The 23,199-nt window shown below is 42.9% G+C and overlaps 7 non-coding genes across 7 annotated transcripts; all 7 read right to left on the bottom strand.

Annotated features, from left to right (window-relative positions):
• Positions 1 to 2,604: 2,604 nt before the first annotated feature.
• Positions 2,605 to 2,686, bottom strand: trnas-gcu (transfer RNA serine (anticodon GCU)). The gene has a single exon. It is a non-coding gene; the product is annotated as a tRNA-Ser (tRNA).
• Positions 2,687 to 2,931: 245 nt separating this feature from the next.
• Positions 2,932 to 3,020, bottom strand: trnar-ucg (transfer RNA arginine (anticodon UCG)). Its single transcript is given in 2 exon segments — positions 2,932 to 2,967; positions 2,984 to 3,020. It is a non-coding gene; the product is annotated as a tRNA-Arg (tRNA).
• Positions 3,021 to 5,686: 2,666 nt separating this feature from the next.
• Positions 5,687 to 5,768, bottom strand: trnas-gcu (transfer RNA serine (anticodon GCU)). The gene has a single exon. It is a non-coding gene; the product is annotated as a tRNA-Ser (tRNA).
• A 245-nt stretch (positions 5,769 to 6,013) lies between these two features.
• trnar-ucg (transfer RNA arginine (anticodon UCG)) lies at positions 6,014 to 6,102 on the bottom strand. Its single transcript is given in 2 exon segments — positions 6,014 to 6,049; positions 6,066 to 6,102. It is a non-coding gene; the product is annotated as a tRNA-Arg (tRNA).
• Positions 6,103 to 8,768: 2,666 nt separating this feature from the next.
• Positions 8,769 to 8,850, bottom strand: trnas-gcu (transfer RNA serine (anticodon GCU)). The gene has a single exon. It is a non-coding gene; the product is annotated as a tRNA-Ser (tRNA).
• Positions 8,851 to 9,095: 245 nt separating this feature from the next.
• Positions 9,096 to 9,184, bottom strand: trnar-ucg (transfer RNA arginine (anticodon UCG)). The gene is given in 2 exon segments: positions 9,096 to 9,131; positions 9,148 to 9,184. It is a non-coding gene; the product is annotated as a tRNA-Arg (tRNA).
• Positions 9,185 to 11,545: 2,361 nt separating this feature from the next.
• On the bottom strand, positions 11,546 to 11,627 carry trnas-gcu (transfer RNA serine (anticodon GCU)). Its single transcript has one exon. It is a non-coding gene; the product is annotated as a tRNA-Ser (tRNA).
• Positions 11,628 to 23,199: the final 11,572 nt, after the last annotated feature.

The following is a 23,199-nucleotide window of genomic DNA, read 5'->3' as shown; positions in this document are numbered from 1 at the left end:
ATCAAGGAGTGGATTTAGGAAAAGATGAGCATATTTCGAGTGAATGAACAGATGCACTGCGATCTGTGTGCGCACCGGCGCAGGCAACCCCAATGTAAATTGGAACACTATAGTTTAACAATTCGGTCATTGCCGCTGAAATCATACTCCTTCTCAAACAATACAGGATGAAGCGGGTTTATGAGAAAATCCGTTTTAAAGGGAAAGATTATGAACCGGACCTGACAAACAGCCCATTTAAACAGACACAGAATGATCCGGGATTGCAAGGACATCCCTTTTACCCAGATGCAGAATGACCCTTGACTGACAGCAGTTCCCTTTTAAAAGAATAAAGTGAGATTTCGCTCATCCCTGAAGGCAATTGTGCAATGGGGCTCAGGACCACGCGGCGCAGAGACTGTTCTTGAAGCCACAGGTGATAGACAGGCAGGAAGGAGGGAGGGAGGGACGTAAAACCAGCCCAGTCTGAAATATATAAATATTTAACATTTTAAGAAAATAAATGCATTTAAATTGTATTTAAAAAAAATTTAATTTGAGTTGTTTTAATGAAATAAATAATTGATTCATAATCTATGTATTTTTTTATTGAACGAAGGCTGTGTAACTATAAGAATTCCATTGGGAAATGAGAGGTGCAGTCAATAACTACCCAAACACAGTAAGCCCATGGTGGAAGACAAGCCATGAGGGAAGACGTGGGCTACAAGGGCGATCTTTTAAAGTCGAGTGTGTCTTTCCGCTGGATCTGACAGCAGCTGCTTGTGCTGTGAAAGAGGTCAAATGTAAGAGAGCGCAGCGCAGGCAGAACAGAAAAAGCATATTTATTTTGGAAGTTAAAAATTTGGGATTATATATAAATATACACATATATATATACATGTATAAACAAAGTCAGTCAGTCAGTCATGTCTTGTATTGGTTTGATTTGATTTGAATTTGCAAAAAAGGATGGAGGATGTCGTCATGTCACACAGCCCACACGCAAGCCCTGCCTAAAATCGCTATATTTCTAACTTGTGTCATTTCCCTTCTTTCAGATGTGGAATAGCAAAATCCCACAGCAGATTCTTCTACCGTCAGAGAGTCCACGAAGGAGTGTTCAATCAAATCAGTACGGTTTCAAGTTGCATGTAATGCATTTTTCTCACATGACAGTAAGATCGCACAGCACGTTTGCACACTCTCTAGCTTACACAAAAACACAAACAAACTAAAATTCGTTAACCTCCAAAGGCAGGTTTTGAAATTGGAAATTGGAAATCTGGGAGAGACAGCACATCCCTTTTAAACAGACACAGAATGATGAGGGTCTGATAGCACACCATTTTAAAGAGACAGAGAATGATCTCGGACAGACAGCAAATCCCCTTAAAAGGGACACTGAAATAGAATGAATAAAAACAGATAAATATGTAAAACTCGGCACGTCGTGCAGATTTTGTGGAGGAAGAATCCGGTTTCACGTTCTGTCGGATAATCATTCCGATATTTCAGGAAAAAGTTAAAGATTACAGATGTTTTCAACAAAAATAGCGCCTGGAAAAAATACGCAGCGAGAAAGGTCAAATGGGAACGTCTGTGATACAGCGGAACGCAGGAGTGATTAAATAATACATGGCATAATGGAGAAAGGCAAAGTGGGTGGTAATCGGGCAATAACGTAACAAAGGATGGTCCAGAGGAGGTGTTAGTGGGAATAGCAGAACCATTACGAGACAATGGGAGCGGTGCTTATCATCCGATACGTTGAACCTAATGTTGAGGCCAGAAGACGAGAACATGCCTACAATATAGGTTATCACCGCCTTTTAATCAGACCAGGCAGCTTTGCCAACCCGGATTGATTTCCTGTCCGCTTTGAATTCGGCAGCCAAGGCACGAATTCAAAAGGCAGCTTCTCTCAGCTTTTCAGCTCTAGAGAAACAGGACGCACTCATATTCAGGGCAGAGGTGGAGATTGACGCTGAATGTATGCTTATCCCAATTGAGGTGAACTTGTGCGCACAGACAGGAAGATATACTGATCAAGTATCGGCCGGAACCAAACAAGGCTTTAGGTTATCCAACGAGTCACAGAGCCGAGTACCTCTGAGATATTTTAACTTTACTAAGTTTGGCGGGTTTCACTTTGCTCTGGGATTTGGATGCTAAGGGAACATCGGCGTAAAATCACACGTTTTAACGTGAAATACGTCTGTTTTCTCACATGTCGAGCGGCTGTCAGAAGCGGAACTTTGAGTAAAACATGGCGGGGCTCGTCCGGGATTTGGCCCGTGATCTCTCGCATTTCAAATGTGATCATTCCGAAGGGAGAAACATAACCGTGGACCAACGAGCCGCCGACAGTGAAAAGCGCAGCTCTCAGATTCTGACGGTGGTGAGAAATGATATTATGGCCCATCGTGCATGTGCTGTCTCTCAGATACCTATCTAATTAGTGCCCCTCGCCATTGTACTGCAACTGTTCTCCTTTTGACGAATATATTATTAATTTGAGACATGACATGAGGAAATAACAGCATCCCTGTAAATAAAAGGGGAATTTGGCGATGAGGTGAAATGTGAATGTCAAAAAATGGTTAAGCTGCAAGCCAACGACGACGAGAATGGGTTTCGAACCCATGCGTGCAGGGCACAATGGATTAGCAGTTCATCGCCTTAACCTCTCGGCCACCTCGTCTCTGCTATAAGACACCGTCAGCCATTCAATCTCCTGCTTTAGGTATCCAAACAGAAATAATGTGCAAGAAAGTCCACTTCACAGCTTGCTCTGCCCGTGCATGCAGATCAACAATGATGAAAACTTGCCATGAGATTCTTTGAGCAAACAGCCTTCTTTCACTTCAGCTGAGTGACTGGAAGAGATGGTTGGTTTCTCCGCAGAATCACAGCAAAGAATATAAAATTTCACGTAGCGAGCTAAGTTGACCGCGGCAGGACTCGAACCTGCAATCTTTTGATAACTTTGCGGTTGTAATCGAAGTCAGACGCCTTATCCATTAGGCCACGCGGCCGCTCCCAGCACTAATCATTGTGTTGTTGTGTATATTGCGAGCAAATTCGGGGCAACTGCAATATCAAGGAGTGGATTTAGGAAAAGATGAGCATATTTCGAGTGAATGAACAGATGCACTGCGATCTGTGTGCGCACCGGCGCAGGCAACCCCAATGTAAATTGGAACACTATAGTTTAACAATTCGGTCATTGCAGCTGAAATCATACTCCTTCTCAAACAATACAGGATGACGCGGGTTTATGAGAAAATCCGTTTTAAAGGGAAAGATTATGAACCGGACCTGACAAACAGCCCATTTAAACAGACACAGAATGATCCGGGATTGCAAGGACATCCCTTTTACCCAGATGCAGAATGACCCTTGACTGACAGCAGTTCCCTTTTAAAAGAATAAAGTGAGATTTCGCTCATCCCTGAAGGCAATTGTGCAATGGGGCTCAGGACCACGCGGCGCAGAGACTGTTCTTGAAGCCACAGGTGATAGACAGGCAGGAAGGAGGGAGGGAGGGACGTAAAACCAGCCCAGTCTGAAATATATAAATATTTAACATTTTAAGAAAATAAATGCATTTAAATTGTATTTAAAAAAAATTTAATTTGAGTTGTTTTAATGAAATAAATAATTGATTCATAATCTATGTATTTTTTTATTGAACGAAGGCTGTGTAACTGTAAGAATTCCATTGGGAAATGAGAGGTGCAGTCAATAACTACCCAAACACAGTAAGCCCATGGTGGAAGACAAGCCATGAGGGAAGACGTGGGCTACAAGGGCGATCTTTTAAAGTCGAGTGTGTCTTTCCGCTGGATCTGACAGCAGCTGCTTGTGCTGTGAAAGAGGTCAAATGTAAGAGAGCGCAGCGCAGGCAGAACAGAAAAAGCATATTTATTTTGGAAGTTAAAAATTTGGGATTATATATAAATATACACATATATATATACATGTATAAACAAAGTCAGTCAGTCAGTCATGTCTTGTATTGGTTTGATTTGATTTGAATTTGCAAAAAAGGATGGAGGATGTCGTCATGTCACACAGCCCACACGCAAGCCCTGCCTAAAATCGCTATATTTCTAACTTGTGTCATTTCCCTTCTTTCAGATGTGGAATAGCAAAATCCCACAGCAGATTCTTCTACCGTCAGAGAGTCCACGAAGGAGTGTTCAATCAAATCAGTACGGTTTCAAGTTGCATGTAATGCATTTTTCTCACATGACAGTAAGATCGCACAGCACGTTTGCACACTCTCTAGCTTACACAAAAACACAAACAAACTAAAATTCGTTAACCTCCAAAGGCAGGTTTTGAAATTGGAAATTGGAAATCTGGGAGAGACAGCACATCCCTTTTAAACAGACACGGAATGATGAGGGTCTGATAGCACACCATTTTAAAGAGACAGAGAATGATCTCGGACAGACAGCAAATCCCCTTAAAAGGGACACTGAAATAGAATGAATAAAAACAGATAAATATGTAAAACTCGGCACGTCGTGCAGATTTTGTGGAGGAAGAATCCGGTTTCACGTTCTGTCGGATAATCATTCCGATATTTCAGGAAAAAGTTAAAGATTACAGATGTTTTCAACAAAAATAGCGCCTGGAAAAAATACGCAGCGAGAAAGGTCAAATGGGAACGTCTGTGATACAGCGGAACGCAGGAGTGATTAAATAATACATGGCATAATGGAGAAAGGCAAAGTGGGTGGTAATCGGGCAATAACGTAACAAAGGATGGTCCAGAGGAGGTGTTAGTGGGAATAGCAGAACCATTACCAGACAATGGGAGCGGTGCTTATCATCCGATACGTTGAACCTAATGTTGAGGCCAGAAGACGAGAACATGCCTACAATATAGGGTATCACCGCCTTTTAATCAGACCAGGCAGCTTTGCCAACCCGGATTGATTTCCTGTCCGCTTTGAATTCGGCAGCCAAGGCACGAATTCAAAAGGCAGCTTCTCTCAGCTTTTCAGCTCTAGAGAAACAGGACGCACTCATATTCAGGGCAGAGGTGGAGATTGACGCTGAATGTATGCTTATCCCAATTGAGGTGAACTTGTGCGCACAGACAGGAAGATATACTGATCAAGTATCGGCCGGAACCAAACAAGGCTTTAGGTTATCCAACGAGTCACAGAGCCGAGTACCTCTGAGATATTTTAACTTTACTAAGTTTGGCGGGTTTCACTTTGCTCTGGGATTTGGATGCTAAGGGAACATCGGCGTAAAATCACACGTTTTAACGTGAAATACGTCTGTTTTCTCACATGTCGAGCGGCTGTCAGAAGCGGAACTTTGAGTAAAACATGGCGGGGCTCGTCCGGGATTTGGCCCGTGATCTCTCGCATTTCAAATGTGATCATTCCGAAGGGAGAAACATAACCGTGGACCAACGAGCCGCCGACAGTGAAAAGCGCAGCTCTCAGATTCTGACGGTGGTGAGAAATGATATTATGGCCCATCGTGCATGTGCTGTCTCTCAGATACCTATCTAATTAGTGCCCCTCGCCATTGTACTGCAACTGTTCTCCTTTTGACGAATATATTATTAATTTGAGACATGACATGAGGAAATAACAGCATCCCTGTAAATAAAAGGGGAATTTGGCGATGAGGTGAAATGTGAATGTCAAAAAATGGTTAAGCTGCAAGCCAACGACGACGAGAATGGGTTTCGAACCCATGCGTGCAGGGCACAATGGATTAGCAGTTCATCGCCTTAACCTCTCGGCCACCTCGTCTCTGCTATAAGACACCGTCAGCCATTCAATCTCCTGCTTTAGGTATCCAAACAGAAATAATGTGCAAGAAAGTCCACTTCACAGCTTGCTCTGCCCGTGCATGCAGATCAACACTGATGAAAACTTGCCATGAGATTCTTTGAGCAAACAGCCTTCTTTCACTTCAGCTGAGTGACTGGAAGAGATGGTTGGTTTCTCCGCAGAATCACAGCAAAGAATATAAAATTTCACGTAGCGAGCTAAGTTGACCGCGGCAGGACTCGAACCTGCAATCTTCTGATAACTTTGCGGTTGTAATCGAAGTCAGACGCCTTATCCATTAGGCCACGCGGCCGCTCCCAGCACTAATCATTGTGTTGTTGTGTATATTGCGAGCAAATTCGGGGCAACTGCAATATCAAGGAGTGGATTTAGGAAAAGATGAGCATATTTCGAGTGAATGAACAGATGCACTGCGATCTGTGTGCGCACCGGCGCAGGCAACCCCAATGTAAATTGGAACACTATAGTTTAACAATTCGGTCATTGCAGCTGAAATCATACTCCTTCTCAAACAATACAGGATGACGCGGGTTTATGAGAAAATCCGTTTTAAAGGGAAAGATTATGAACCGGACCTGACAAACAGCCCATATAAACAGACACAGAATGATCCGGGATTGCAAGGACATCCCTTTTACCCAGATGCAGAATGACCCTTGACTGACAGCAGTTCCCTTTTAAAAGAATAAAGTGAGATTTCGCTCATCCCTGAAGGCAATTGTGCAATGGGGCTCAGGACCACGCGGCGCAGAGACTGTTCTTGAAGCCACAGGTGATAGACAGGCAGGAAGGAGGGAGGGAGGGACGTAAAACCAGCCCAGTCTGAAATATATAAATATTTAACATTTTAAGAAAATAAATGCATTTAAATTGTATTTAAAAAAAATTTAATTTGAGTTGTTTTAATGAAATAAATAATTGATTCATAATCTATGTATTTTTTTATTGAACGAAGGCTGTGTAACTGTAAGAATTCCATTGGGAAATGAGAGGTGCAGTCAATAACTACCCAAACACAGTAAGCCCATGGTGGAAGACAAGCCATGAGGGAAGACGTGGGCTACAAGGGCGATCTTTTAAAGTCGAGTGTGTCTTTCCGCTGGATCTGACAGCAGCTGCTTGTGCTGTGAAAGAGGTCAAATGTAAGAGAGCGCAGCGCAGGCAGAACAGAAAAAGCATATTTATTTTGGAAGTTAAAAATTTGGGATTATATATAAATATACACATATATATATACATGTATAAACAAAGTCAGTCAGTCAGTCATGTCTTGTATTGGTTTGATTTGATTTGAATTTGCAAAAAAGGATGGAGGATGTCGTCATGTCACACAGCCCACACGCAAGCCCTGCCTAAAATCGCTATATTTCTAACTTGTGTCATTTCCCTTCTTTCAGATGTGGAATAGCAAAATCCCACAGCAGATTATTCTACCGTCAGAGAGTCCACGAAGGAGTGTTCAATCAAATCAGTACGGTTTCAAGTTGCATGTAATGCATTTTTCTCACATGACAGTAAGATCGCACAGCACGTTTGCACACTCTCTAGCTTACACAAAAACACAAACAAACTAAAATTCGTTAACCTCCAAAGGCAGGTTTTGAAATTGGAAATTGGAAATCTGGGAGAGACAGCACATCCCTTTTAAACAGACACGGAATGATGAGGGTCTGATAGCACACCATTTTAAAGAGACAGAGAATGATCTCGGACAGACAGCAAATCCCCTTAAAAGGGACACTGAAATAGAATGAATAAAAACAGATAAATATGTAAAACTCGGCACGTCGTGCAGATTTTGTGGAGGAAGAATCCGGTTTCACGTTCTGTCGGATAATCATTCCGATATTTCAGGAAAAAGTTAAAGATTACAGATGTTTTCAACAAAAATAGCGCCTGGAAAAAATACGCAGCGAGAAAGGTCAAATGGGAACGTCTGTGATACAGCGGAACGCAGGAGTGATTAAATAATACATGGCATAATGGAGAAAGGCAAAGTGGGTGGTAATCGGGCAATAACGTAACAAAGGATGGTCCAGAGGAGGTGTTAGTGGGAATAGCAGAACCATTACCAGACAATGGGAGCGGTGCTTATCATCCGATACGTTGAACCTAATGTTGAGGCCAGAAGACGAGAACATGCCTACAATATAGGTTATCACCGCCTTTTAATCAGACCAGGCAGCTTTGCCAACCCGGATTGATTTCCTGTCCGCTTTGAATTCGGCAGCCAAGGCACGAATTCAAAAGGCAGCTTCTCTCAGCTTTTCAGCTCTAGAGAAACAGGACGCACTCATATTCAGGGCAGAGGTGGAGATTGACGCTGAATGTATGCTTATCCCAATTGAGGTGAACTTGTGCGCACAGACAGGAAGATATACTGATCAAGTATCGGCCGGAACCAAACAAGGCTTTAGGTTATCCAACGAGTCACAGAGCCGAGTACCTCTGAGATATTTTAACTTTACTAAGTTTGGCGGGTTTCACTTTGCTCTGGGATTTGGATGCTAAGGGAACATCGGCGTAAAATCACACGTTTTAACGTGAAATACGTCTGTTTTCTCACATGTCGAGCGGCTGTCAGAAGCAGAACTTTGAGTAAAACATGGCGGGGCTCGTCCGGGATTTGGCCCGTGATCTCTCGCATTTCAAATGTGATCATTCCGAAGGGAGAAACATAACCGTGGACCAACGAGCCGCCGACAGTGAAAAGCGCAGCTCTCAGATTCTGACGGTGGTGAGAAATGATATTATGGCCCATCGTGCATGTGCTGTCTCTCAGATACCTATCTAATTAGTGCCCCTCGCCATTGTACTGCAACTGTTCTCCTTTTGACGAATATATTATTAATTTGAGACATGACATGAGGAAATAACAGCATCCCTGTAAGTAAAAGGGGAATTTGGCGATGAGGTGAAATGTGAATGTCAAAAAATGGTTAAGCTGCAAGCCAACGACGACGAGAATGGGTTTCGAACCCATGCGTGCAGAGCACAATGGATTAGCAGTTCATCGCCTTAACCTCTCGGCCACCTCGTCTCTGCTATAAGACACCGTCAGCCATTCAATCTCCTGCTTTAGGTATCCAAACAGAAATAATGTGCAAGAAAGTCCACTTCACAGCTTGCTCTGCCCGTGCATGCAGATCAACAATGATGAAAACTTGCCATGAGATTCTTTGAGCAAACAGCCTTCTTTCACTTCAGCTGAGTGACTGGAAGAGATGGTTGGTTTCTCCGCAGAATCACAGCAAAGAATATAAAATTTCACGTAGCGAGCTAAGTTGACCGCGGCAGGACTCGAACCTGCAATCTTCTGATAACTTTGCGCTTGTAATCGAAGTCAGACGCCTTATCCATTAGGCCACGCGGCCGCTCCCAGCACTAATCATTGTGTTGTTGTGTATATTGCGAGCAAATTCGGGGCAACTGCAATATCAAGGAGTGGATTTAGGAAAAGATGAGCATATTTCGAGTGAATGAACAGATGCACTGCGATCTGTGTGCGCACCGGCGCAGGCAACCCCAATGTAAATTGGAACACTATAGTTTAACAATTCGGTCATTGCCGCTGAAATCATACTCCTTCTCAAACAATACAGGATGAAGCGGGTTTATGAGAAAATCCGTTTTAAAGGGAAAGATTATGAACCGGACCTGACAAACAGCCCATTTAAACAGACACAGAATGATCCGGGATTGCAAGGACATCCCTTTTACCCAGATGCAGAATGACCCTTGACTGACAGCAGTTCCCTTTTAAAAGAATAAAGTGAGATTTCGCTCATCCCTGAAGGCAATTGTGCAATGGGGCTCAGGACCACGCGGCGCAGAGACTGTTCTTGAAGCCACAGGTGATAGACAGGCAGGAAGGAGGGAGGGAGGGACGTAAAACCAGCCCAGTCTGAAATATATAAATATTTAACATTTTAAGAAAATAAATGCATTTAAATTGTATTTAAAAAAAAATTAATTTGAGTTGTTTTAATGAAATAAATAATTGATTCATAATCTATGTATTTTTTTATTGAACGAAGGCTGTGTAACTATAAGAATTCCATTGGGAAATGAGAGGTGCAGTCAATAACTACCCAAACACAGTAAGCCCATGGTGGAAGACAAGCCATGAGGGAAGACGTGGGCTACAAGGGCGATCTTTTAAAGTCGAGTGTGTCTTTCCGCTGGATCTGACAGCAGCTGCTTGTGCTGTGAAAGAGGTCAAATGTAAGAGAGCGCAGCGCAGGCAGAACAGAAAAAGCATATTTATTTTGGAAGTTAAAAATTTGGGATTATATATAAATATACACATATATATATACATGCATAAACAAAATCAGTCAGTCAGTCATGTCTTGTATTGGTTTGATTTGATTTGAATTTGCAAAAAAGGATGGAGGATGTCGTCATGTCACACAGCCCACACGCAAGCCCTGCCTAAAATCGCTATATTTCTAACTTGTGTCATTTCCCTTCTTTCAGATGTGGAATAGCAAAATCCCACAGCAGATTCTTCTACCGTCAGAGAGTCCACGAAGGAGTGTTCAATCAAATCAGTACGGTTTCAAGTTGCATGTAATGCATTTTTCTCACATGACAGTAAGATCGCACAGCACGTTTGCACACTCTCTAGCTTACACAAAAACACAAACAAACTAAAATTCGTTAACCTCCAAAGGCAGGTTTTGAAATTGGAAATTGGAAATCTGGGAGAGACAGCACATCCCTTTTAAACAGACACAGAATGATGAGGGTCTGATAGCACACCATTTTAAAGAGACAGAGAATGATCTCGGACTGACAGCAAATCCCCTTAAAAGGGACACTGAAATAGAATGAATAAAAACAGATAAATATGTAAAACTCGGCACGTCGTGCAGATTTTGTGGAGGAAGAATCCGGTTTCACGTTCTGTCGGATAATCATTCCGATATTTCAGGAAAAAGTTAAAGATTACAGATGTTTTCAACAAAAATAGCGCCTGGAAAAAATACGCAGCGAGAAAGGTCAAATGCGAACGTCTGTGATACAGCGGAACGCAGGAGTGATTAAATAATACATGGCATAATGGAGAAAGGCAAAGTGGGTGGTAATCGGGCAATAACGTAACAAAGGATGGTCCAGAGGAGGTGTTAGTGGGAATAGCAGAACCATTACCAGACAATGGGAGCGGTGCTTATCATCCGATACGTTGAACCTAATGTTGAGGCCAGAAGACGAGAACATGCCTACAATATAGGGTATCACCGCCTTTTAATCAGACCAGGCAGCTTTGCCAACCCGGATTGATTTCCTGTCCGCTTTGAATTCGGCAGCCAAGGCACGAATTCAAAAGGCAGCTTCTCTCAGCTTTTCAGCTCTAGAGAAACAGGACGCACTCATATTCAGGGCAGAGGTGGAGATTGACGCTGAATGTATGCTTATCCCAATTGAGGTGAACTTATGCGCACAGACAGGAAGATATACTGATCAAGTATCGGCCGGAACCAAACAAGGCTTTAGGTTATCCAACGAGTCACAGAGCCGAGTACCTCTGAGATATTTTAACTTTACTCAGTTTGGCGGGTTTCACTTTGCTCTGGGATTGCCATTGTCCTGCAACTGTTCTCCTTTTGACGAATATATTATGAATTTGAGACATGACATGAGGAAAGTACAGCATCCCTGTCAGTAAAAGGGTAATTTGGCGATGAGGTGAAATGTGAATGTCAAAAAGTGATTAAGCTGCAAGGCAACGACGACGAGAATGGGATTCGAACGCATGGGTGCAGAGCACAATGGATTAGCAGTCCATCGCCTTAACCTCTCGGCCACCCCGACTGTGCTATAAGACATCGTCAGCCATTCAATCTCCTGCTTTTTGTATCCAAACAGAAATAACGTGCAAGAAAGTCCACTTCACAGCTTGCTCTGCCCGTGCAGTACAGACAGGAAGATACACTGATCAAGTATTGGCCGGAACCAAACAAGGCTTTAGATTCTCCAACGAGTCACAGAGCCGAGTACCTCTGAGATATTTTAACTTTCCTCACTTTGGCGTGTTTCACTTTGCTCTGGGATTTGGATGCTTATGAAACATCGGCGTAAAATCACACCTGTTAACGTGAAATATGTCTGTTTTCTCACATGTCGAGCGGCTGTTCGAAGCGGAAATTTGAGTAAAACATGGCGGGGCTCGTCCGGGATTTGGCCCGTGACTCTCGCATTTCAAATGTGATCAGTCCGAAGCAAGAATCATAACCCTAGACCAACGAGCCGCCTACAGTGAAAAGCGCAGCTCTCAGATTCTGACGGTGGTGAGAAATGATATTATGTCCCATCGTGCATGTGCTGTCTCTCAGATACCTATCTAATTAGTGCCGCTCGCCATTGTACTGCAACTGTTCTCCTTTTGACGAATATATTATTAATTTGAGACCTGACATGAGGAAAGTACAGCATCCCTGTAAGTAAAAGGGGAATTTGGCGATGAGGTAAAATGTGATTGTCAAAACGTGGTCAAGCTGTAAGCCAACGACGACGAGTCCATCGCCTTAACCTCTCGGCCACCTCGTCTCTGCCTTAATACATCGTCAGCCATTCAATCTCCTGTTTTTGTATCCAAACAGAAATAATGTGCAAGAAAGTCCACTTCAGAGCTTGCTCTGCCCGTGCATGCAGATCGACAATGATGAAATCTTGCCATGAGATTCTTTAAGCAAACAGCCTTCCTTTACTTCAGGTGAGTGACTGGAAGAGATGGTTGGTTTCTCGGCAGTATCAAAACAAAGAATCAAACATTTCACGCAGCGAGCTAAGTTGACCGTGGCAGGACTCTTCTGATAATTTCGCGGTTTTCATCGAAGACACACGCCTTATCCTTCAGGCCACGCGACCGCTGCGAACAACGTGCATTGTGTTGTTGTGTATATTGGGAGAAAATTCGGGGCAACTGCAACATCAAGGAGTGGATTTACGAAAAGATGAGCATATTTCGAGTGAATGAGCAGATGCACTGCGATCTGGGTGCGCACCGGCGCAGGCAGCCCCAATGTAAATTGGAACACAACAGTTTAACAATTCGGTCATTGCAGCTGAAATCATACTCCTTCTCAAACAATACAGGATGACCCGGGTTTATGAGAATAAGGGAAAGATTATGAACCGGAACTGACAACCAGACCGTTTAAACAGACACAGAATGATCCGGGACAGCAAGGACATCCCTTTTACCCAGATGCAGAATGAGCCTTGACTGACAGCAGTTCCCTTTTAAAAGAATAAAGTGAGATTTCTATCATTCCAGAAGGAAATTGTGCAGTGGGGCTCAGGAACACGCGGGACAGAGACGGTTATTGAAGCCACAGGTGATCGACTGGCAGGAAGGAGGGAGGGACGTAAAACCAGCCCACACTCAAACATATATTTATTTGAGATTTTAAGAAAATTAATCCATTAAAATTTTATTTTAAACTAATTGAATTTGATTTGTTTGAAATAAATAAATGAATCGTTATCTGGATATATTTTCTGATACAACGAAGGCTGTGTGAGCAGAAGAATTTCATTGGAAATGAGAGGTGCAGTCAATAAATACCCAAACGCAGTAAGCCCATGGTGGAAGACAAGCCACGATGGAAGATGTGGGCTCCAAAGGCGATCTTTTAAAGTCGCGTGTGTCTTCCAGCTGGATCTGACAGCAGCTGCTTGTGCTATTGAAAGAGGTCAAATGTAATAGAGCCAATGCAGACAGAACAGAAAAAGCACTTTTATTGTGAAAGTTAAAAAGTTTAGATTGAATTCATGTATACATATATATATATACATGTTTCCACACAGTCTGTCAGTGAGTTATGTCTTGTCTTGTCTTGATTTGATTTGATTTGAATTTCAAAATACGGGTGGAGGATGTCATCATGTCACACAGCCCACACGCAAGCCCTGGCTAAAATCGCTATTTTTCTAACTTGTGTATTTTACCTTCTTTCAGATGTGGAATAGCAAAATCCCACAGCAGATTCTTCTACCGTGAGAAATTCCACGAAGGAGGGTTCAATTAAATCAGTATGGCTTCAAGTTGCAAGTAATGCATGTTTCTCACATGACATAAATGCACAGTAAGATCGCACACACGTTTGCTCATACTCTGGCTTACACAAACAAACACACAAATTAAAATTCCTGCACCCTCCAAAGGCAGTTTTTGAAATTTGAAATTTGAAATCCGGGACAGACAGCACATCGCTTTTAAACAGACACAGAATGATGCGGGGCTGATAGCACACCATTTTAATCAGATAGAGAATGATCACGGACAGAGAGCACATCCCCTTAAAAGGGACAATGAAACAGAATGAATAAAAACAGATAAATATGTAAAACTCAGCAGGTCGTGCAGATTCTGTGGATGAAGAACCCGGTTTCACGTTCTGTCGGATAATCATTCCTATATTTTAGGAAAAAGTTCAAGATTACAGATTTTTTCAACAAAAATAGCACCTGGAAAAAAATACGCAGCGACAAAGGTCAAATGGAACCGCCTGTGATACAGTGGAAAGCCGGAGCGATTAAATAATAAATGGCACAATGGAGTAAGGCAAAATGTGTGTGGTAATCGGACAATAACTTAACAGAGGATGGTCCAGAGGAGGTGTTCGTGGGAATAGCAGAACCATTACCAGACAATGTGAGCGGTACTTATGATCCGATACGTTGAACCTAATGTTGAGGTCAGAAGACTATAACATGCCTACAATAAAAGGTGTCACCGCCTTTTAATCAGACCAGGCAGCTTGGACACCCCGGATGGATATCCTCTCCGCTTGGAATTCGGTAGCCAATTGACTAATTCAAAAGCCAGTTTCACACATCTTGTCAGCTCTATAGAAACAGGGCGCATTCATATTCAGGGCAGAGGCGGAGATTGACGCTGAATGTATGCTTATCCCCTGTGAGGTGAGCTTATGCGTACAGAGAGGAAGACATACTGGTCAAGTATTGGCCGGAACCAAACACGGGTTTAGGTTATCCAACCAGTCACAGAGCCGAGTATGTCTGAGATACTTTAACTTTACTCAGTTGGGTGAGTTTCACTTTGCTCTGGGTTTTGGACGCTTTGGGAACATCGGCGCAAATTCCACGTTTTAATATGAAATATGTCTGTCTTCTCACATGTCGAGTAAAAAATGGCGGGGCTCGTCCGGGATTTGGCCTGAGACCTGTCCCATTTCAAATTTGACCATCTCTAAGCGAGAATCGTACGCCTCGACCAACGAGCCGCCACAGTGAAGAGCGTAACTCTCAAATTCTGACGGTTGTGAGAAAAGATTTTAGGCCCCTCGTACTTGTGCTGTCCCTCAGAGACCTATCTAATTAGTCCACCTCCCCATAGTCCTGCAAAAGTTATCCTTTTGACGAATATATTATTAATTTGAGACATGACATGAGCAAATACAGCATCCTTGTCATTAAAAGGGGAATTTGGCGATGAGGTTAAATGTGATTGACAAAAGGACCAGGCGGGGGTCAAACCTGCAATACAACACCAACGAGGATGAGATTCGAAAAAATCCGTGTCAGGGCATAGTGGATTAACAGTCCACCACTTTAACCTCTCGGCCATTTCATCTCTCACTCAGCGCAGCCTCAGCCGTTCAATCTCCTGCTTTTTGTATCCAAACAGAAATAAAGTGCAAGAAAGTCCACTTCACAGCTTGCTCTGCCCGTGCATGCAGATCGACAATGATGAATACGTGCCATGAGATTGTTAAAGCAAACAGCCTTCCTTTACTTCAGCTGAGTGACTGGAAGTGATGGTTGGTTTTTTGGCAGAATCACAACAATGAATTTCACGTTTCTGGCAGCGAGCTCATTGACCGAGGCAGGATTCGAAGTTGCAATCTTCTGATAACTGTGTGCTAAAAATCGAAGTCAGACGCCTTAACCTTTAGGCCAAGCAGCCTCTGCCATCAGCGTACATTGTGTTGTTGGGTATATTGGGAGCAAATTCGGGGCAACTGCAATATCAAGGAGTTGATTCAGGAAAAGATGAGCATATTTCGAGTAAATGAACAGATGCACTGCGATCTGGGTATGCACCGGCGCAGGCAACCCCAATGTAAGTGGGAACACAACAGTTTAACAATTCGGTCGTTGCAGCTGAAATCATACTCCTTCTCAAACTATACAGGATGACCCGGGTTTACGTAAAGATCCGTTTTAAAGGGAAAGATTATGAACCGGAACTGACAACCAGCCCGTTTAAACAGACACAGAATGATCCGGGACTGCACGGACATCCCTTTTACCCAGATGCAGAATGAGCCTGGACTGACAGCAGTTCCCTTTTAAAAGAATAAAGTGAGATTTATATCATCCCTGAAGGCAATTGTGTCGTGGGGCTCAGGAGCACGCGGGACAGAGACGGCTATTGAAGCCACAGCTGATTGACAGGCAGGAAGGAGGGAGGGACGTAAAACCAGCCCAGACTGAAAGCCAATTTTTAAATATAGGTATATTTAACATTTTAGGAAAATAAATACATTTAATTTTTTTTTAAATTAAATTTGATTTGTATTAAATAAATAAATCATTGATTCATAATCCATATATTTTTGAGTGAACGAAGGCTGTGTGACTGGAAGAATTAGATTGGAAGTGAGGAGGTGCAGTCAATTAATACCCAAACACAGGAAGCCCATGCTGGAAGACAAGACACGAGGGAAGATGTGGGTTCCAAAGGCGATCTTTTAAAGTCGCGTGTGTCTTTCAGCTAGATCTGACAGCAGATGCTTGTGCTATTGAAAGAGGTCAAATGTAATAGAGCTCGGTGCAGGCGGAACAGAAAAAGCATATTTTTTTTGGAAGTTAAAAAGTTCAGATTGAATTCATGTATCCATATATATTTATACATATATACACACAGTCAACCGTGAGTTATGTCTTGTCTTGTCTTGATTTGATTTGATTTGAATTTCAAAATACGGGTGGAGGATGTCATCATGTCACACAGCCCACACGCAAGCCCTGGCTAAAATCGCTATATTTCTAACTTGTGTATTTTACCTTCTTTCAGATGTGGAACAGCAAAATCCCACAGCAGATTCTTCTACCGACAGAGAGTCCACGAAAGAGTGTTCAATCAAATCAGTACGGTTTCAAGCTGCATGTAATGCATTTTTCTCACATAACAGTAAGATCGCACAGCACATTTGCACACACACACTGGCTTACACAAACACACAAACAAACTAAAATTCCTGCACCTTCTAAAGGCAGTTTTTGAAATGTGAAATTTGAACTCCGGGACAGACAGCACATCGCTTTGAAACAGATAGAGAATGATGCAGAGCTGATAGCTCACCATTTTAATAGACAGAGAATGATCCCAGACAGACAGCACATCCCCGTAAAAGGGGCACGGAAACAGGATGAATAAAAACAGATAAATATGTAAAACTCAGCAGGTCGTGCAGATTCTGTGGATGAAGATCCCGGTTTCACGTTCTGTCAGATAATCATTCCTATATTTTAGGAAAAAGTTCAAGATTACAGATTTTTCAACAACAATAGCGCCTGGAAATATTACGCAGCGAGAAAGGTCAAATGGGAACGTCTGTCATACAGTGGAACGCAGGAGTGATTAAATAATACATGGCACAATGGATAAAGGCAAAGTGGGTGGTAATCGGGCAATAACGTAACAAAGGATGGTCCAGAGGAGGTGTTAGTGGGAATAGCAGAACCATTACCAGACAATGGGAGCGGTGCTTATCACCCGATACGTTGAACCTAATGTTGAGGCCAGAAGACTATAACATGCCTACAATATAAGGTGTCACCGCCTTTTAATCAGACCAGGAAGCTTGGCCACCCCGGATTGATTTCCTGTCGGCTCTGAATTCGGCAGCCAAGAGGCTAATTCAAAAGGCAGCTTCTCTCATCTTTTCAGCTCTGGAGAAACAGGACGCACTCATATTCAGGGCAGAGGTGGAGATTGACGCTGAATGTATGCGTATCCCCATTGAGGTGAGCTGATCCGCACAGACAGGAAGATATACTGATCAAGTATTGGCCGGAACTAAACACGGGTTTAGGTTATCCAACGAGTCACAGAGCCGAGAACCTCTGAGATACTTTAACTTTACTCAGTTGTGTGAGTTTCACTTTGCTCTGGGATTTGGACGCTGTGCGAACAATCGCCGCAAAATCACACGTTTTAATGTGAAATATAACTGCTTTCTCACAAGTCAAGCGGATGTGAGGAGCGGAAATTTGAATACAAAATGGCGGCGCTCGTTCAGGATTTGGCCCGAGACTTCTCGCATATCAAATGTTATCATTCCTAAGCGAGAATCATACCCCGAGACCAACGAGCCGCCGACAGTGAAGAGTGCAGCTCTCAGATTCTGACGGTAGTGAGAAAAGATTTTCGGCCCATCGTGCTTGTGCTGTCACTCAGAGACCTATCTAATTAGTCTCCCTCTCCACAGTCCGACAACTGTTATCCATTTGACGAATATATTATTAATTTGAGACATGACATGATCAAAGTGCAGCATCCTTGTCAGTGAAAGGGAAAATCGGCGATGAAGTTAATGTGATTGACAAAGTGACCAGGGGAGTCAAAGCTGAACACAAATTAGACGAGGATGGGATTCGAACTCATGCGTGCAGAACAAAATTGATTAATCGTCCATCGCCTTAATTTCTAGGCTACCTCGTCTTTTATTCAGCCAAGCGTCAGCCGTTAATCTCCTGCTTTTTGTAACCCAACAGAAATAATGTGCAAGAAAGTCCACTTCACAGCTTGCTCTGCCCGTGCATGCTGATCGACAATGATGAACACGTGCCATTAGATTCTTGAAGCAAACAGCCTTCCTTTTCTTCAGGTGAGTGACTCGAAGAGATGATTGTTTTTTCGGCAGAATCGCAATAAACATAAAATTTCACGGAGCGAGTTAATTGACCGCGGCAAGATACGAATCTGCAATGTTTTGATAAGTTCGACGTTGTCGTCGAAATCAGACGCCGTATCCATTAGACCACGCGGCAGCTGCCACCATCATCCAATGTGTTGTTATGTATATTGCGAGCAAAATCAAGGAGTGGATTTAGGAAAAGATGAGCATATTTCGAGTAAATGAATAGATGCACGGCGATCTGGGTGCAAACCCGGCGCAGGCAACCCCAATCTAAATTGGAACACAACAGTTTAACAATTCGGTCATTGCAGCTGAAATCATAGTCCTTCTCAAACTATACAGGATGACACGGGTTTATTAGAAAATCCGTTTTAAAGGGAAAGATTATGAACCGGAACTGACAACCAACCCTTTTAAACAGATACAGAATGATCGGGGACTGCAAGGACATCCCTTTTACCCAGATGCAGAATCACCCTTGACTGACCGCAGTTCCCTTTTAAAAGAATAAAGTGAGATTTGTATCATCCCTGAAGGCAATTGTGCAGTGGGGCTCAGGACCAGCTGGGCAGAAACGGTTATTGAAGCCACAGGTGATCGACAGGCAGGAAAGAGGGAGATACGTAAAACCAGCCCACTGAAAGCCAATTTACAAATATATGTTTATTAAACAACTTATGAAAATAAATGCATTTAATTTTTATTTAAAAAAAATTGAATTTGATTTGTTTTAAATAAGTAAATAATTGATTAATAATCTAGATATTTTTTGATTGAACGAAGGCTGTGTGACTGGAAGAATTCCATTGGAAATGAGGGGGTGCCACTTATCAACAAAGGCAGAAATTTATGTGGAGATTCAGCATCTCCTCCAGTGCTCCAGTGCAGCCTTCGGCCGCCTGCGGAAAAGACTGTTTGCAGACCAGCCCCTCAAATCAACCACCTAACTCATGGTCTACAGGGCTGTAATAGTACCCGCCCTCCTGTATGGGCCTGAGGCATGGACGATGTGCAGAAGGCACCTCAGTTCGCTGGAGATATATCACCAATGATGTCTCCGCAAGATCCTGCAAATCTCCTGGGAGGACAGACGCATCAACATCAGTGTCCTCGACCAGGGTAACATCCCCAATATTGAAGCACTGACCACACTCGATCAGCTTCGCTGGGCAGGCCACATAGCACGCATGCCAGATGTGAGACTCCATAAGCAATGCTTCATGCGGAACTCCTTCATGGTAAACGAGCCAAAGGAGGACAGCGTAAACGTTATAAGGACAGCCTCAAAGCCTCGCTGGGAAAGTGCGACATCACCACTGACACCTGTGAGACCCTGGCCGCAGATCGCCCGAGGTGGAGAAAATCCATCCGGGAGGGCGTTGAGCTCTTTGAGGCTCGATGCAAGGAGCATGAAGAGCCCAGGCGCACGCAGCAGAAGGAGCGTGCGGCAAACCAGCCCTCCCGACCCCTTCCCTTGACGAATATTTGTCCCACCTGTGAAAGGGTCTGTGGCTCTCGTATCGGACTGCTCAGCCATCAAATAATTCACTTTGGGAGTGGAAGCAATCCTCCATAGGACCCCTGGACCTGGTGGCTTATATCCTGTAGATACAACCAATGCATCAATAGGATATAAGCCATCAGGTCCAGGGACTTGTCCGCCTTTAGTCCCATTATTTTACCTCACACTACTTCATTAGTGATAATGATAGTATTAAGTTCCTCCCTCCATATAGCCCGTGGATTATCCACTATTTGGATGTTTTTACTGACTTCTACCGTGAGAACTGAAACAAAATATGTGTTCAAAGTCTCTGCCATTTCCCTGTTCTCGATTATTAATGCCCCAGTCTCATCCTCCTCGAGACTAACATTTACTTTAGCCACTCTTTTCCTTTTTACATACCTGTAGAAACTCTTACTATCTGTTTTTATATTTCGTTCAAGTTAACATTCATAATTTACCCTCTTTTAACCATATTTTTAGTCATTCTTTGCTGGATTATAGAAATGTCACAATCCTCTGGACTCGCACGAGTGGATGATTGGGTGAGCGTGACGGAACAGGTGGCCTAAAAGTTGCTGCAAAATAATTCAGAACAATTACACCTCAAACGACCTCCAAACAGAGCGGATTACGTGCGAATGCCTACAGCTACTGATGCATTGAGAACAGGGCTCGAACTTGCTCAGAAGCAATTCGATTACATTCCTAATCCAAAGATTTAACCACCCAGCCACGGCAGCTAGCACGTCGCATTTTTTTAAAGACACACTGAATGAAGCAGCACTGAGATCGCAAGCCTTTTAAACAGAAAAAGACTGATCCGAGACTGACAGTACAACAACTTGATGTCGCTGTATTACACAATAGAAAGCGGGAATGGCTGAATCGCTTTCGGCGGGAATTAAATGCTGTACTCCCTGCTTGTCTCAGCTAATCAGCTCGTTGGTCAAGGGGTATGATTGTCACTTATATAGGAAAATAATGGAACCCTTACTAATGGAGAAAATAGAAGAACATCTAGAAATCAAAAGTATAAAAATGAATAATCAGCATGGATTTCAATAGGGAAAGTACTGCTGGACCAAACTTATAATGTTTGAAGAGGTTATATAGAGGGTAGACATTGATCATGCAATAAGTATAAGGTATCTAGATTTTCAAAAGACCCTCGCTGTGATACGCAATAATAACCTGCTGAGTAACGTCAGGGTATAAGCAGCAGAATGCATAGCGAGCTAGCTTCAAGACTGAAATCAGAGATTGGAGGTAAAAGGCAGATTTTCACATTGGCAGAAGATGGGTAGTGGTGTTCCAAAAGGATCAATGCCGGAACCACTATTGTTCACAATTTATATTAACGATTTAAAATTTGGAACTAAAAACAGAATTTCCAAATTTGCCAATGATACCAAATTGGAGGAAATTTATACTGAGGAGGGCTGCAACAAATTAAGGACAACATTAATAAACACGCAGAATGGGCATATAATTTTCAATTAAGTTCCACACACACACATGTGAGGTATTACATTTTGGTAGGAAGCATATGGAGGTCACTAATTACTTGGCACAAACGACTCTGGGTGGGGTAGAGGAACAATAGGATCTCTGAGTACAACTACACAAATCACAAAAATTGTCACAGAGTTTAGCAAGACAAAATAAAGGTAACTAAGCAGTGGAGGTTATTTCTAGTGGTATATAATTGCAAATTAGGAAGGTTATGCTAAACCTGTATTGAACCTCGGTTAGACCACACTTAGAGTACTGTATGCAGTTCTGGTCATCCTATCATAAAGATGATATAGAGGCATTTGGGAGGGTGCAGAGAAGATTTACACGGATGCTACCAGAAATGGGAGGTTATTCATAAGTGGAAATACTGAACAAGCTGGATCTCTTTTCTCTTGAAGATTGATCTATAGGGGAGACCAAATAGATTTATTTAAAATTATGAAAGATTTTGATGGAGTGTTTACGGAGAGAATGTTTTCACATGTGGGGAAGAGCATAACTGGAGGCCACAAATATAAGATAGTCATCAGGAAATCCAGAAATCAAATAGAGAATTCAGAAGCAACTTCTTTCTGGAAAGAGTGATGAGAATGTGGAACTCAAAAGCGTAGGAGTGGTTCAAGCGAATACTATAGATACATTTACGGAGAAGCTATACAAGCATATGAGGTAGAAATGAATAGATGGCTATGCTGATAGATTTAAATCAAGAAAGACTCCAGAATATTCGAGTGGAACATAAACGCTGGCATGGTCAGAATAGCCAGAAAGGCAGTATACGCTGTGCTGTCCTTTGTAAGCCTATTTAATTCAGTTATCTGCAGCATTATGCATTTGATTCAATGACAAGCTCTCTGAGGAAAGGTAGGAGTGTCTGTGTCACTGTAAGAGCCTTCTGTTTCTGTGTAATAGTTTCTGGGTCTCTTTAGATGCTGTCTGCTTCTGCGCTGCAGCTGCCTGTGTCAGAATTTGAGCTGACTGTGTCTGTTTAAGTGTTGTCCGGGTTTGTGTAGGAGCGTCGGACTTTGTGTTGCAGCTCCATGTGTCAGGTTTGGAGCTGACTGGGTCTCTGCAAGAGTTGTCTCTGTTTGTGCCGGAGAGTCTGCGTCTGTGTTGGAGTGTGTCTGTCTCTGGTTGATCTCCCTGGGTCAGTGTGGTTCTGCATTGAGCTTTTTGATTCAGTACCGGTGCTGTCTTTATCTTTAAATGAGATGTCTGCATCTCCGAAGCGAGCTGTCTGGCTCGGTGAACGAGCAGTCTGGTCCTTTCTCGGAACAGTCTGCGCCCGTGCAAGAACTGCTTATATCTGTGTAGGAGTTCTTGGATCTGTGTTGGTGATGCTTTGGCCAGGGTAGAGCTGTGTCTATGTCGGAGGGACTTAATCTGTCTCGGAGGTCCCAATGTCTCTGAACGGAGCTGTATGGGTTTGTGTAGTAAAGTTTGTGCCTGTGCTGTTGATCCCTGTTTC

Source organism: Pristiophorus japonicus, unplaced genomic scaffold (genome assembly GCF_044704955.1).
Source record: "Pristiophorus japonicus isolate sPriJap1 unplaced genomic scaffold, sPriJap1.hap1 HAP1_SCAFFOLD_62, whole genome shotgun sequence".
Taxonomy (NCBI): domain Eukaryota; kingdom Metazoa; phylum Chordata; class Chondrichthyes; family Pristiophoridae; genus Pristiophorus; species Pristiophorus japonicus.
This window is presented reverse-complemented; position numbering and strand designations above follow the sequence as displayed.